This window comes from Zingiber officinale, chromosome 11A (assembly GCF_018446385.1).
Source record: "Zingiber officinale cultivar Zhangliang chromosome 11A, Zo_v1.1, whole genome shotgun sequence".
NCBI classification, from domain to species: domain Eukaryota; kingdom Viridiplantae; phylum Streptophyta; class Magnoliopsida; order Zingiberales; family Zingiberaceae; genus Zingiber; species Zingiber officinale.
In genome coordinates this window covers 67,753,876-67,768,046 of record NC_056006.1, presented here as the reverse complement: position 1 = coordinate 67,768,046, position 14,171 = coordinate 67,753,876, and positions in this window count along the sequence as shown.

Below are 14,171 nucleotides of genomic sequence, written 5' to 3'. Positions count from 1 at the left end.
AAAAGCTCCAAGTTTCGGTGGAGAAGAAAAGAGGAGGAAGAAGGAGGAAGAAGAATTGGAAATTTTCTTTCTCTTTTCTCCTCTAAATCCTATTTATTCATCATGAGAGTGAATTATGTCTTTATTAATCCCTCACTTAACTCTTCTATCCCTTCCCTCTTTGATTCCCATGAAAATGAGAAGAAGAAAAGGGGAGGAAGGCAATTTGCCTTCTTCTTGCTCCCTCTCTTAACCAAGAGGAAGAGGAGGTAAGCAACTTGGTTTTCTCTTGCTCTTTTGCTTAGTTTTTTTTTTCTTCTCACCTTTAACTACAATTTTCATTCCTTTCTATCCATATATTATTCATCATTCTAGTGGTTATCATACATCAATTTATCTCTATTATTTGTGGGAGGTTCAAGGTTCAAACCTTCACCTCTCTCTCTTTTTATTTCTATTATTCCTTTTTGATTCCTCTTACTTTTATGCTCTAAAGAAAATAACACTCATATACTTATCTTATAATTTCGTGGGTGTTACAGTACCCCATACCTCATAGAAGTTCATCCTCGAACTTAGAATTGCGACGGATACTTTCGTTTCATATCATCTTCCCATTTCCACGTGGCTTCTTCATACCGTTGATTTTGCCACAGGACCTTTACTAAGGGTACTTCTTTGTTCCTTAGTCTTTTGATGTCTCGATCCAATATCTGAATTGGTCGGCTCTCGTAGGTTAGGTACTCTTGTACTTGTACTACCCGTGGTTCAATCACTTGGTCCGTGCTCGGAATGCATTTCTTTAGCATCGAAACGTGGAACACATTGTGAATGGCTGACATCTCTTGAGGCAGCTCTATTTCATAAGCTACTTTGTCGATTCTTTTCAGAACTCGGTATGGTCCTACATAACGTGGGCTTAGCTTTCCCTTCTTACCGAACCTCATTACCCCTTTCATAGGAGCTACTTTGAGAAATACTGAGTCTCCGACACTGAATTCCAATGGCCTTCGTCGCTTATCCGTATAATTCTTCTGTCGACTCTGAGCAGTTTCTATTTGTTGGCGGATGTTCTGTATAGCACGGGTGGTGTTATCGATGAACTCGGTTTGAAATCCCATCTCTTTCTTTTCACCGCCTTCGTACCAACATATAGGGGATCTACATTTCCTCCCGTACAGAGCCTCGTAGGGCGCCATCCCAATAGTAGCCTGGTAACTATTGTTGTAGGCGAATTCCATTAGGCATAAATATCGGCACCAGCTCCCTTTGAAGTCTAATGTGTATGCCCGTAACATGTCTTCTAATACTTGGTTAACCCTTTCTGTTTGTCCGTCGGTCTGAGGGTGGAAGGAAGTACTGAATAATAGCTTCGTACCAAGAGCCTTCTGGACACATTCCCAAAAATGCGAAACAAAATGACCATCTCTGTCTGAAATGATGGTCTTAGGAATCCCATGTAGTCTAATAAATTCCTTGACATATAATTGAGCCAGTTGCTCAATTGAATAAGTCATCTTGATTGCTAGAAAATGGACGGATTTGGTTAATCTATCCACGATTACCCATATGGCGTCATAGCCGTTTGTTGTCTTGGGTAATCCTGATACAAAGTCCATAGAGATATCTTCCCATTTCCATTCGGGAATTTGGACAGGCTACAGTAATCCTCCAGGCCTCTGGTGTTCTGCTTTAACCCTCTGACAGGTCAGGCAGGTACTGACATACTGAGCCACATCTCTTTTCATACCGGACCACCAGAATTTCTTTTTCAAATTCTGGTACATTTTGGTGGATCCTGGATGCATTGCATAGGGCGTTGAATGAGCTTCCTCTAGTGTCCTTCTTCGCAACTCTGGATCCCCGGGAATACATAATCGATCCCTGAGGTATAACATTCCACTGTCCGCGATTCGGAATCCGTCATTCTTTCCTTCTAGAGTTTCTTGTTTAATCCTTTGGAGGCTTTGGTCACTGGTTTGTTTCTCCAATAGGTTGTCGAATAATGTGGGTGCTATGGTGATGGTAGAGAGCTGCCCGGACATATTTTCGATCTAATGACTTGTAATGTCTCTCAGTTTCCCGATAATTTTGAACACTGGTTCGCCTTCAGCATCAGATATAGCTTTAGCATATTGACTAAAAGTAGATAACTGACCTGTGACGACAGTAGAGGCACTCGCCACATCTTCTTTGGTAAGCGAGAAAATCCTGGCGTTCGTTGTAGTTGGCGGGGCTTCCAATCTCCCTTGGCTAATTGGTGTTCCTTCAATAGTAGCTTGCATCTGATGTAGTTGTGAGGGGGCACTCTTGTTCTGGTTATTCTGCTGGGGTGGTGCCTGAAATCGGTTAGTGCAGTCTCTGGCCAGATGTCCTTCCCCTCCGCAATTATAGCACTTTCTTGTACCCTTGTGGCATACTCCGGAATGCAGCTTTCCACAAATAGTGCACTGAGGGTATTTCGGTTGCTTATTCACTGGGCCACCTTTTGCATTGTCCCATTGTTTCCTTTTCCCCGTAGGGGTCCCTTTCCAGCTTGTTTTGGTACCTGAAGGTCTCTGTCCTTCTGTTCGGGCCCGATTCTTATTCTCGTTCATCGCTTTCTGATAATGTTCCGTAATCAGTGCACTGCTGACCAATTCCTCTATAGTCTGCGGGCTATTAACTCCGCCGACCACGTTCAGTGCTATCTCGGGTCAAAGCATCTTCAACATCAGTCTGACCCTTTCTCTTTCTATGCGAACCAACTCTGGACATAGGCGTGCAAGACGGTTGATGCGCTTTACTGCTTCGTTCACTGATAGGTCACCTTGCTGAAACTCGATAAACTCGTCGTAATACCGGTTCGTCACTTGCATATGGAAGAACTCTGTCTCGAAGTCCGTCCAGTTCATCAGATTAATCTGTCTCTTTCACGCCCCGGAGGAGTCCTTGTCCGAAGAAATTTCGACAGCATCTCCCCTGTACAGCGGCCAATCTGAAACTTTTCTACAAGCACTATATACCTCAGTCACATTTGTCACTGCTACAGGGGAGATGCTGTCCGATTTTCGTCGGACAACCTTACTCTCGGGGCGTGATCAGTTGTTCCGTGATCTGACGCTGGAGGTCGGTAACTACCTGGGTCAGATCTGGTGGAGTCGCTGTCTCGTCTGCTCGGGTAGTACGTCTCCTAGCCATGCTTATCTTCATTAAATGACAATAAATTATCGTTATTTCTATCCAGGCTAACATAAGATCATTATCATTCTTATCCTACCATCATGCATACCTAAACTAGAACTGTGACTTATCATCATTAAAAGAATAAGTAAACATGCATAATATTAAAGCATCATAAAAGAATTAAATTAAGCATATAGATTCTTACTTGGAGCGGCAGGATGGAGGCTTAACATGTGTGTAGTGAAAAGGCTAAACCTCGCTCTGATACCAAACTGTAACACCCCGCCCCTTCCTGCTCAAGCTGACGGGGGTTACTTATCTTTTTCTTCTTATCTTATCTTACTTACTTGCTTGTTAATAATCTTTTCTACTTAAAATAGCGGAAGTCTTGTTTATAGTATATTTTTTTAAAAAAAAACTTTTCTTTTACTTTTCAAATCATCATCACTAACTACCTATCATATAAAGTCACATAGCATGCTTAACATGAATTTAAGCCATAATACTAATAAGCATGATGAAATGTCATGGAGTCATGGAATAACGACATAAGCATAATTCTTATTAAATAAAAGCAGGTCTTTCTCTTTTAGCCGAGTCACTACTACACACGTCCTTCTTACCCCTCCTGCTGCTCCCTTAGTACATCCATTCCTTGCCTTTATCTGTGGTACAAGGAAAGTAAGCTATGAGCACACAAGGCTCAGTAAGATTCTTCCTACTCACAAAAACCGTAAAGCATAGCATATTCATAAGGCATAAAGCATAAAGACAACTCATCATATCATGTATAGAAGCATCATATCATAACATAATCGTAAGGTATCATGGCATATCATGACAAAATCATAAAGTGCATCCTAGCATAACATAACATAATCATAAGTATCATGGCATAATCATAAAGTGCATCCTAGTATAACATAACATACTCATAAGTATCATGGCATAATCATAAAGTGCATCCTAGCATAACATAACATAATCATAAGTATCATGACATATCATGGCATAATCATAAAGTGCATCCTAGCATATCATAACATAGTCATAAGTATCATGCGAGATGACTTTCAAAAACATATATCATGAAAAATATATGCAACATGTCTTTTGAAAACTTATTACATACATACTTAAACATAATCTCAACACGATTAGGGCTCCGGCTTGTACCACATGCATAAATGCGCGCGTCCTATGTAGGTCCAAGGTAGCAAGTCTTGAACCCTACAAGGCATACATACTAAGCCCGTTTCTTAGTCCATCGACCTAAGGGAACTTAGGAGTCCATCCCTAACGAGGCCCGTTTCTTAGTCCATCGACCCCGGGGTGCTTATGGAGCCCACCCTTGGTACAAGCCATATAAAGTAAAGTAGCATGTCATACATATCATGGTTCTTATTATTTCATGCATATCATATTTCTTAACGTATCATATTATACAAAATTTGGGCACACAGCTCATTATAATAGCATGCATAATTTGGGCACACAGCACATCATAAATACATGCATAGTTTGGGCACACAGTTCATCATAAAAGCATGCATAATTTGGGCACACAGCTCATCATAAATAGCATGCATAATTTGGGCACACAGCACATCATAAGGATTATCAACATGCATAGATCATAAGCATACATAAATAAACATAGAAGCATAGCAAGCTCTTATCACATCATGAAACATTGCATGTGAGGCACATGGAAATCATAATTAGGTCTCCACCCTAGTATCATATAGTGGCCGAAACACATGGTTGTAAATTAGGTTAACAATCAACATACAAGCATGTGAACCCTAAACCATTATCATATCATGTATCATAAAGAGCATCATGAGCATGTTTCGTTTAGGTTCTAGGTTTTCTAAGCTTGTAAACTCATCATGGCCGAATATCATCAAGCATCCCATTTGCTAGAAAATCAATATACAAGCATGTGAATTCTAAACCAACATCATATCATACATCATGAGAAACAACATAAGCATGTTTAATTTAGGTTCTAGGTTTTCTAAGTCTATAAACTTGTTATTGCCGAATATCATCAAGCATCATATTTGCTAGAAAATCAATATACAAGCATGTGAACTCTAAACCAACATCATATCATCATGAGAAACAACATAAGCATGTTTAGTTTAGGTTCTAGGTTTTCTAAGTCTATAAACTTGTTATGGCCGAATATCATCAAGCATCATATTTGCTAGAAAATCAATATACAAGCATGTGAACTCTAAACCAAAAATCATATCATACATCATGAGAAACAACATAAGCATGTTTAGTTTAGGTTCTAGGTGTCCTAAGCTTATTAACTTACCATGGCCGAAACTTGTGAACCATGAAACTAGGTTTCATGTGGCATAAAAGCATGGAAACCCTAAACCATTTTCATAGTATTTATTACCAAGAACATCATGAGCATGTTTAGTTCAAGTTCTAGGTTTCCTAGGCTTATAGAATTGTTGTGGCCGAAAGTTCATGGAGCATGAAAACAAGTTCTAACCACACTACAAACATGAGCATGTCATATTAATTTCATATCTTGTCTTAAGGAGGATCATGGCATGATTAGTTTAGGTTTAACAATTTCCTAGGCCCCTAATCCTATCATGGCCGAATGCTTATGAACATGGAATAAAGTTCAACCCAACATATAAACATGAGCATATCATATCAACTTCATATCTTATCTTAAGAAAGATCATGGCATGCTTAGTTTAGGTTTTAAAATTTCCTAGGCCCTTTAACCTACCATGGCCGAATGTTTATGAGCATGGAATAAAGTTCAATCAACATATAGGCATGAGCATATCATGTTAACATATAGGCATCGACCATAATAAAGGTGGTCGGGATAGTTTTCCTTTGAGGTACTTCGCCTAAGGAAAGAGGTAATTTAATTTGACTAAACGATTGTACTTCATGTCCAAAAAACCCAAACAGAGAGGTGGTGATAGAATGTAGATCATCCAACTTGATTCTCATCTGCTTTAAGACTAGCCAATAAAGAATGTTGATAGAACTTCTTGCATCTAGAAAAGAAACATCATAGTTAGAGACTATTGGATGTTTACTAGGGCATCATTGTATGGAGTGATGATGCCTTTTAGGTCACTAGGACCGAATCCCAAGACAGGTGCGACTACAACTTCTACTTTAGGTACATGAATGGTCATGCATTCTTCTTAACCATACCTCTTTCGAGACAGATTGGAATCACCATCAGTAGTATATGCAGAGATCATATTAATCATTCCTCGATTGGCTAGGCTCCTGAGCTGGTGCTTCTCCTTGTGATGGTGTTGGAGGTTGATTTTTAGGAGGTGGAGTAAGACACTAGGACCTAGGTGGCCCTGTCTCGGAGGATAGTGAGGAGGTTGTCTTCTCAGCAAGGTCAGTCAATATGTTTCTCATACAAGGATAATCTTCAATAACTTGGTCCAATTCTTGCTCTAGTCCTTGACAACTATGAGTTGTGTGCCCATATTCTTGAATAAAATCATAAATGATAGGAGTGGGTTGCTTTTGAGGACCTCACTTCGAGCCCATAGGTTGTCTCAAGAGTTGATGCTCATCACAAATCTGCATAGTCTTTTCTTCATAATACCATAAAGGAGTGTAGGGTTATTCCTCTATTGAACATTATGTGCTCAAGCTGATATTCTACAATCTCAATTGGCCTAGGCCCCTTTTGCTCCTACCGAGCTGGTTGTACTTCCTCTATATTGATATACTTTTCAGCCCCGACGAGAAGCATGTCATAATCAACTGGGGACTTCTTTGATAGAGAACAAATACATACTCCTTCTCTAAGTCCTTGAGCAAAAGCACCTGCTAGAATTTTGGGTACTGGTGAAGGGATTTCCCATGCTGCACAAGTTTACATTACATGTATTGGTGCAAAATTTCCTGAGGCTTCTGCATAAGATTAAATAAACTGAGCGAGCTGAGTATGTACTTCTTGGAACTAGAAAAATGGTGCAGAAATAGTGTTGCATAATCATCGAAAGAAGATATAGATCCAAATCACTAAGTACTAAACCATTGTTGAGCCGATCCCACTAGAGTGGTAGGCTCGACACTTAATCCCCTCTGTATACTGATGTGGCAAAACAATATTCTCAAATTGACACAAATGATCCATAGGATCAAATGAGCCATTGTACTTTGGCATATGTGGTGTTCAAAAATGTTAAGATAATTCTTCCTTTAAAATATTCTCAAAGAAGGTGATATGTTGAGCAGCCACCCTTCTAGTAGATGAAGGCCTTATTGGTTCATCTACCAATAGTACATTGTCAGGGCGAGGCATCACTGACATTGGTAAAATAGGTGTATCATTGATTGGCCTCTTATTGGGTCGATATCTAGAGGTATCGCCCCTGGAGCTATATGTAATAGGTGATATTTTGAAAATCGCAAGTGCGCGTTATGTTGTCAAGTAATAAAAATATCAATCTATAGAGATTGTGACTAAGTACTAGTCTACTAAACAAATGTCATTGTCTAGACTAATCATGGGGTTTGAGTTGTGCAAGAGTAAAAGATCTAAGAAGAAACAAATCAAAGAATATGGTGAGGGAAGAGTATTTAGTGAGATGAGAGAAGAAAAAAGAGAGTGATATAAGAGAATTCGATGGAAAAAATGATTCTAGGATTTCGGTTTCACCATAATGATTATAAACACTTAATCTATATTTGATTTCCTATCCTCAATTATTATTTATGTAGGTAGACTATCCTATGATATCCGATGTGAACTTTTGAGATTACACCGATGTATTCGTTCCAATTTGTTGTCTACTTTTAGAGCAGTATAGCTAAGGGATTACTTTCTTAAGGAGATCCCTATCACGCTACAACACCCAAGTTGCCTTTTCTTACTGTGTGGTGACAAATTGGAACCAATCCATTAATATCTATGATGGCCTATTACTCCTCATGGCAAACCGATCTACTTTCATAGATGACTCACCATGTCTCAAGTTCTACGAATTAAAGAATTGGATTCTCCTTTCAGTTCATTTCCACACTACATAGAATATGAATATTGTGCTTTTGGCATCAAGATAGTGTATACATAATGGACCTAAACCATAAACACACTTATCATTGAATAAGAAATATTCAAACTCAATAGATTCAGTAAAATAGTGTTTATATATCAAAAGGGCTAATCCCTAATCCTAGAATCAAAAGTCTATTATATAAACTCAGAGTTACAACCAGAGATCATCATTCAAACAAGTTACAAGCAAGATAAATTTAGAAAGAAGGGAAGAAAAACTTAGTCTTGATGTATAGGATCATCTTCGGATGCTTTTTTTATTTGAAATATATGTGTTAAGGCATCGAAAATCCCTTGTATATGCTCTCCAAAGTCTTTTTAGGGCCCTTAGGCGGCTCACAATTGAGATCCCCACCTCTAGATCTAAATCAAACTTTTATACTTGGTTTTTATATGCCTGACACAGTCTTGTCCACAGGCATGGCCTGCTTGTGTCGAGCACTGTGGCTGCTTCCGAGCAACGACATGGCATACCCATGGTCGATGCTGGAGTAAGTCTGGAATGCTAGCATGGCCTGCCATTGGTAGGAATTGTGGAGAATTTTGAATGGGCACGGTTGTGCTGGATGACCACGGCCTTGGCCATTACCGTGCTAGATGGCTATGTTAGAGTGTATACTAAAAGCCTAGCTTTTTGTAAACATTTATTTTGAAATAAAGAATCGCATTGATCAAATGTCTACATTTATATGCTAAGTGTAGTTATTCAATTAATTTATATTGTAGATAACATGGTGTGTGGTGTCACACACAGAAGATCATGCTATCAGTTCCTTATAAATTATAAACAATAGCTCACGACTAAGATGGATAGGAACAAACCATTGGAATAGTCGTAGTGTAATTTGGTATTAGTTTATCTTAACTATAAAATTACACTAGTACACTCTGAGTGTATTGAGCAGGATCATTTAAGGTAAGTTCTTTTTATACTAACTGCATAAAAGAACAAGACCTTTGTTATTATGGAAGTGTGTGCTTTTAATCATAATATAATAACAAGCACATATACTCAATATTCATTTCTTTAATTTATCAAAGGGTGCGATTTAGTTCGATAAATCAATAGACCCGATAAGTTGGGAAATTATATTATTTATATGGTGTGTTGTTGATTATAGAATGAAACTGTGTCCTAGTAATCTAGGTTGATAATGTCCCCTTGAGGAGCTCATAAGGATTGTCATGTAAACCCTGCAGGTGGACTTAGTCCGACATGATGATAAGGTTGAGTGGTACTACTCTTGGAGCTAGATATTAATTAAGTGAATTGTCAGTAACTCATTTAATTAGTGGACATTCTATATCTTAAACACAGGGAGACTAACACACTCATGATAAGAAGGAGCCCATATAGTAATATGAGATTGGTGCGATAGTTCAATAATAACTCTTTAGTGGTATGAGTTATTATTGATGAACTCGAGTTGGGTGTTCGGGGCGAACACGGGAAGCTCAAATTCATCGGGAGACCAAAACCAATTTCTCCTCTCGGTCACTGTGTTAGCCTCTTAATTATAAAGTGTTATACCCACTCATACCCACCTTAAGGTGGTTGGTCAAGCTTAGCTTGGACCCCAAGCTAAGGCCGGCCAAACCAAGGTGAGATGGGTCAAGCAGGTGGTCGGCCCTAACTTAAACCCAAGCTTAGGTGGCCGACCACAATAAAATTAAAAGGATTTTATTTTTTAAAATCTTTCTTTATGTGGAAGCATGGTTTTAAAAGAGAGTTTAAAATTTAAATCTTTCCTTTTATAGTTTTTTACAAAAGATTAAGAGAAAGGTTTGATATCTTTCCTTATTTGTAGTTAAAAGGAATATTTTAATTTTTGATAAAATTTTCCTTTTTTGTAACCATCCTCATGGTTTTAAAAGAGAGTTTTAAAATTTAAATCTTTCCTTTTATAGCTTTCTACAAAAGATTAAGAGAAAGGTTTGATATCTTTCCTTATTTGTAGTTAAAATGAATATTTTAATTTTTGATAAAATTTTCCTTTTTTGTAACCATCCTCATGATTTAAAAGAGATTTTTAAAATTAAATCTTTCCTTTTATAGTTTCTACAAAAGATGAAGAGAAAGCTTTGATATCTTTCCTTATTTGTAGATTGAAAGGAAGATTTTAATTTTGGAGAAAACTTTCCTTATTGTAATCATCCACATGTTTTAATAGAGAGATTTTAATTTATAAAAGTTTCCTTTTATAACCAACCATGAAGGAAATTTTTAAAGAGAATTTTTATTTTAAAATTTCTGAAAATAAATTAGGAAGTTTTAATTTTTGTTTAAAACTTTCATTGTTTGAAGGATATTGAGGTGGTCGGCCAAATAGAAATAAGAAAAGAAATTTTAATTAAATTTTCCTTTCATTGGCAAAGAGGATAAGGAAGGTTTTATTTAAACTTTCCTTATTTTCCAATACCAAGGAATATAAAAGAGAGGGTAGAGGTATCTCACCTCATAACACATATCTATTATTTTCCTCTCCTCTTTTCCTTGGTGTGGTCGGCCCTCATCCTCTCCTCCTTTTCTTCTTCTTTGGTTGGCGGCATCAACTCTCTAGGAGACTCTTGGTGGCCGAATTTTGCTTGGAGAAGAAGTAGAGAAAGGAGACTTTGTTTCTTAGCATCCCTTGGAGCTTGGTTGGTGACCGAAGTTCTTCATCTTAAGGAGTTTGTTGATTGGCCGAAACTTGCAAGGAGAAGAAGGAAGCTTGGGTGGATTCTCGTCTCGGTAGATCGTCGCTCACACAACGTACGAGATAAGAAGAGGAATACGATAGAAGATCGTGAGGTTTATTAGCTACAAAGAAATGTATAACTAGTTGTCTTGTTCCGCATCATACTAGTTTTCTTTGTATGGATTTTGAAATACCAAACACAAGAGGCTAACATTTCTAGGTTTCGAATTTATGATTCGAGTTTGTGTTTCTTTTATTTTTTCGATCTTCTGATTCGATTGTTCTTAATGGTTAAACCTAGGGTTACTATAAGGAGATTAAATATTGAATTTTGTTGAAAGGCTTTGTCTAGGAAGTTGTGGATGCTCCCATACCCAAGAATGCCTAGTGTCTTACCATATTTAACCTGGAAGCCGATCTCTGAAATAAATATTTAATCAAATTTGTAACATAGGTGGATTTGGATAAATAATATTAAGCATCATTTGCGATCCAAGTCTAAACATCTAAAAACAGATAAGTTGAATTTGGAATCAATAATATTAAGTTTCGTTTGCGATTCTAAATTTAATTTCTAAAGAACACAATAGGTTGATAGGAATGGTTTAAGACTTGTACAAAATTTTTGTACAGGGAATCGGTACAATATTTTGGGTAGCAACCAACAGGCTACAACCGTGGCAGTTGGAATGCCCTCAAGAAATAGTCTTTGAATTCCATTTCACTCCTCTTTGCGCCCTATCAAAGAAAATAAACCAGAGCAACTCTCTGAACTAGAAAAGTATCAAAATGAAACATTAATAGATGAAAACATGAGATACATGCATATGAAATGGGATAGGATGTGTGTAAACTACTATAAAATCCTTATATGAAATGCACACATCAAAATTCCCAAACTAATCCTTTGCTTGTCCACAAGCAAACATCAATATCAAGAATACATGTGTATAATAATCTCCCAACTTTAATTAGTTCTAATTTTATCAAGTAGCATTATCATTAAGTGAAGACATTAAATTAGTTTCACTAAGTCTAACAAGAAAGCTTAAGTGCACAGTGCATAGTTTGCTCCTAAAGTTTTCAAGTTTCTCCCTAAGTCAAGTCATCATTCCATCATATTCCCAAGGTTTCTAGCATTAGGCACTTACCTATCATATGCGAGGTTCATCCACTCTTCCCAACATAAAGTTTCAAAGGTATGTTCAGTATTAAGATAAATTAATAGTCATTTCTCTAGTAATATAACTCGGTCTTAAAGGGACACCTTATCACTTCTATTCACGACAATTTTTTTTCCCAATTTTTGTCACTCACAATGTTTTACTTCTTTTCAATTAAGTATTTTCTTTTTTTTCTCTTTTTTTATTCCTTTTTTGATACATGGGATTTTGATTTTACCAAATGAGTTGACACAAATTTGAGCATAATCCAGTAACTAAAATGTTGTGAGAGAGTCATCTATAGTCACCAAGGTATTAATCTGACAGTATGAATCATGACTACGTAAATTAACTCTTAAAAAATAAATCATAAGTGAAGTGAAATGATCAAACTATTAAGTAGGCATTCAATGAACCATCATCAACTCAACAATGCTTTTGTAATCTTACTATAAGATAGGAGAACATGAATTACCGAAAATAAGAGAGTGTATTCACATGGTATTATCAAGACTAAATGCATCAAAATTTTGCTTAGAGGACAATTCTATGCATGTGTGCTTCAAATTAGAATAAAAAAGAATAATATGAACAAAACATGATATGATGCTTACTAACAACAACTATCAAATTAACAAGATATAACAAAAACACCAAAACTAGGCTCATCAAATAATACTAACAAAAGAAAGAAAAACTAACCCTGAGAATGAGGCCTCCTCCAATAAAGCCAATTAATGTGGAGGACGAAGAGGGAAATGAGGAAGGGGAGGCATCTCAGCATTGCTAGAAACTCAAGAACTGAGGTGATGATGTCATAGATACATATGCTCAATCTAAGCGACTATAATCTCCTCTGCTCCACAGTAGCCTCCTTCTCTTCTCCATTGCTATCATTGTTCATGCATGAATTGCCTCATCTCATCCCAAATCTACCTCTGATCTTGCATAAACATTGTCTCTTCTTTCATCCTTCATGCTTCGGCTTGAAAGTATAACTTGACCTCATCATAATGCATCTCTTCCCTTTGGAAGTGTCTTATAAGGCGATCTAATCCACTATTCCAATGTCCCCCTTATTACTCTAGATACTATGTCATAGTAACCTACTCTATATGGATACTATCAAGGCTAGAATGGAAATCAAAAAATCATATACAAAGGACCCTGTAGGATACTCAGAATGAGAAAAAGATGGTTCAATGGATTCAGTGTTGAAAGTGGGTGGCTCATCCCTAAATACTGGTGACTCTTCTCTATCTACAAGAGATCTTTCTCTATTAGGGTGGGCTACTAGTGCATGAGGCATCTCAGAGGGAGGCAAATGTAGCTCCTTAGATTGAGGGATCGATGGGACTCTGTTACACTACTGCAAGTGCACGATTATGTCGTCAATAATAAAAAGTCATTGATCCCATAGAGATTGGTTAAGCACTAGTGAGTTCCCATAGCGAGCTATCTACATGATTGAAATGTTTGTGAATGATTTCACTAAGAGAAAGAGAAAGAGAAGTAGAAGAGAGAGTTGAGAATTATTGTGAGAAAATTGGTCAAGGGAAATGTTCTAGGGCTTCAATTTCATTGTGATGCTAATTAATGCCCTATGGATTGCCTACCTCCTACCCTCTATCCTTATGCACAAGTAGGAAGTCTAAATAAATATCGACACTCTCCCACGATGGTCGTATCAGAGTATTATCCCCATTGCTATCTGATGCCACTAAGCAGTCAAGGAAACCTAGGAGGTCTGATTAATGGGATCCCCTTTGTCACTAAAGGTCCCCAGTCATGCAATCACTAAATTACACATAACGCTTACTAACAACAGATTAGAGATAATCTATTAAGCCTAATTAGACACTTCCAATAGAGAGCTACTCTCCCTTTCAAGGTGACACTCTCGAAATGTCTGTTTAAAGGGATACCTCCCTGTCGCGGGGCTCCCACAATCATACAATTTTAGGGCATCCCCTCTATAGGGTAAGCAATCAATACATCCATTCCATTAAATATGACATTAAGCATAAAGACACCACAGACACATTTAATCAAATAGATATAAGGCATAAACATGTCATTTGAATAGGGCATTAGCAAATCCATAGA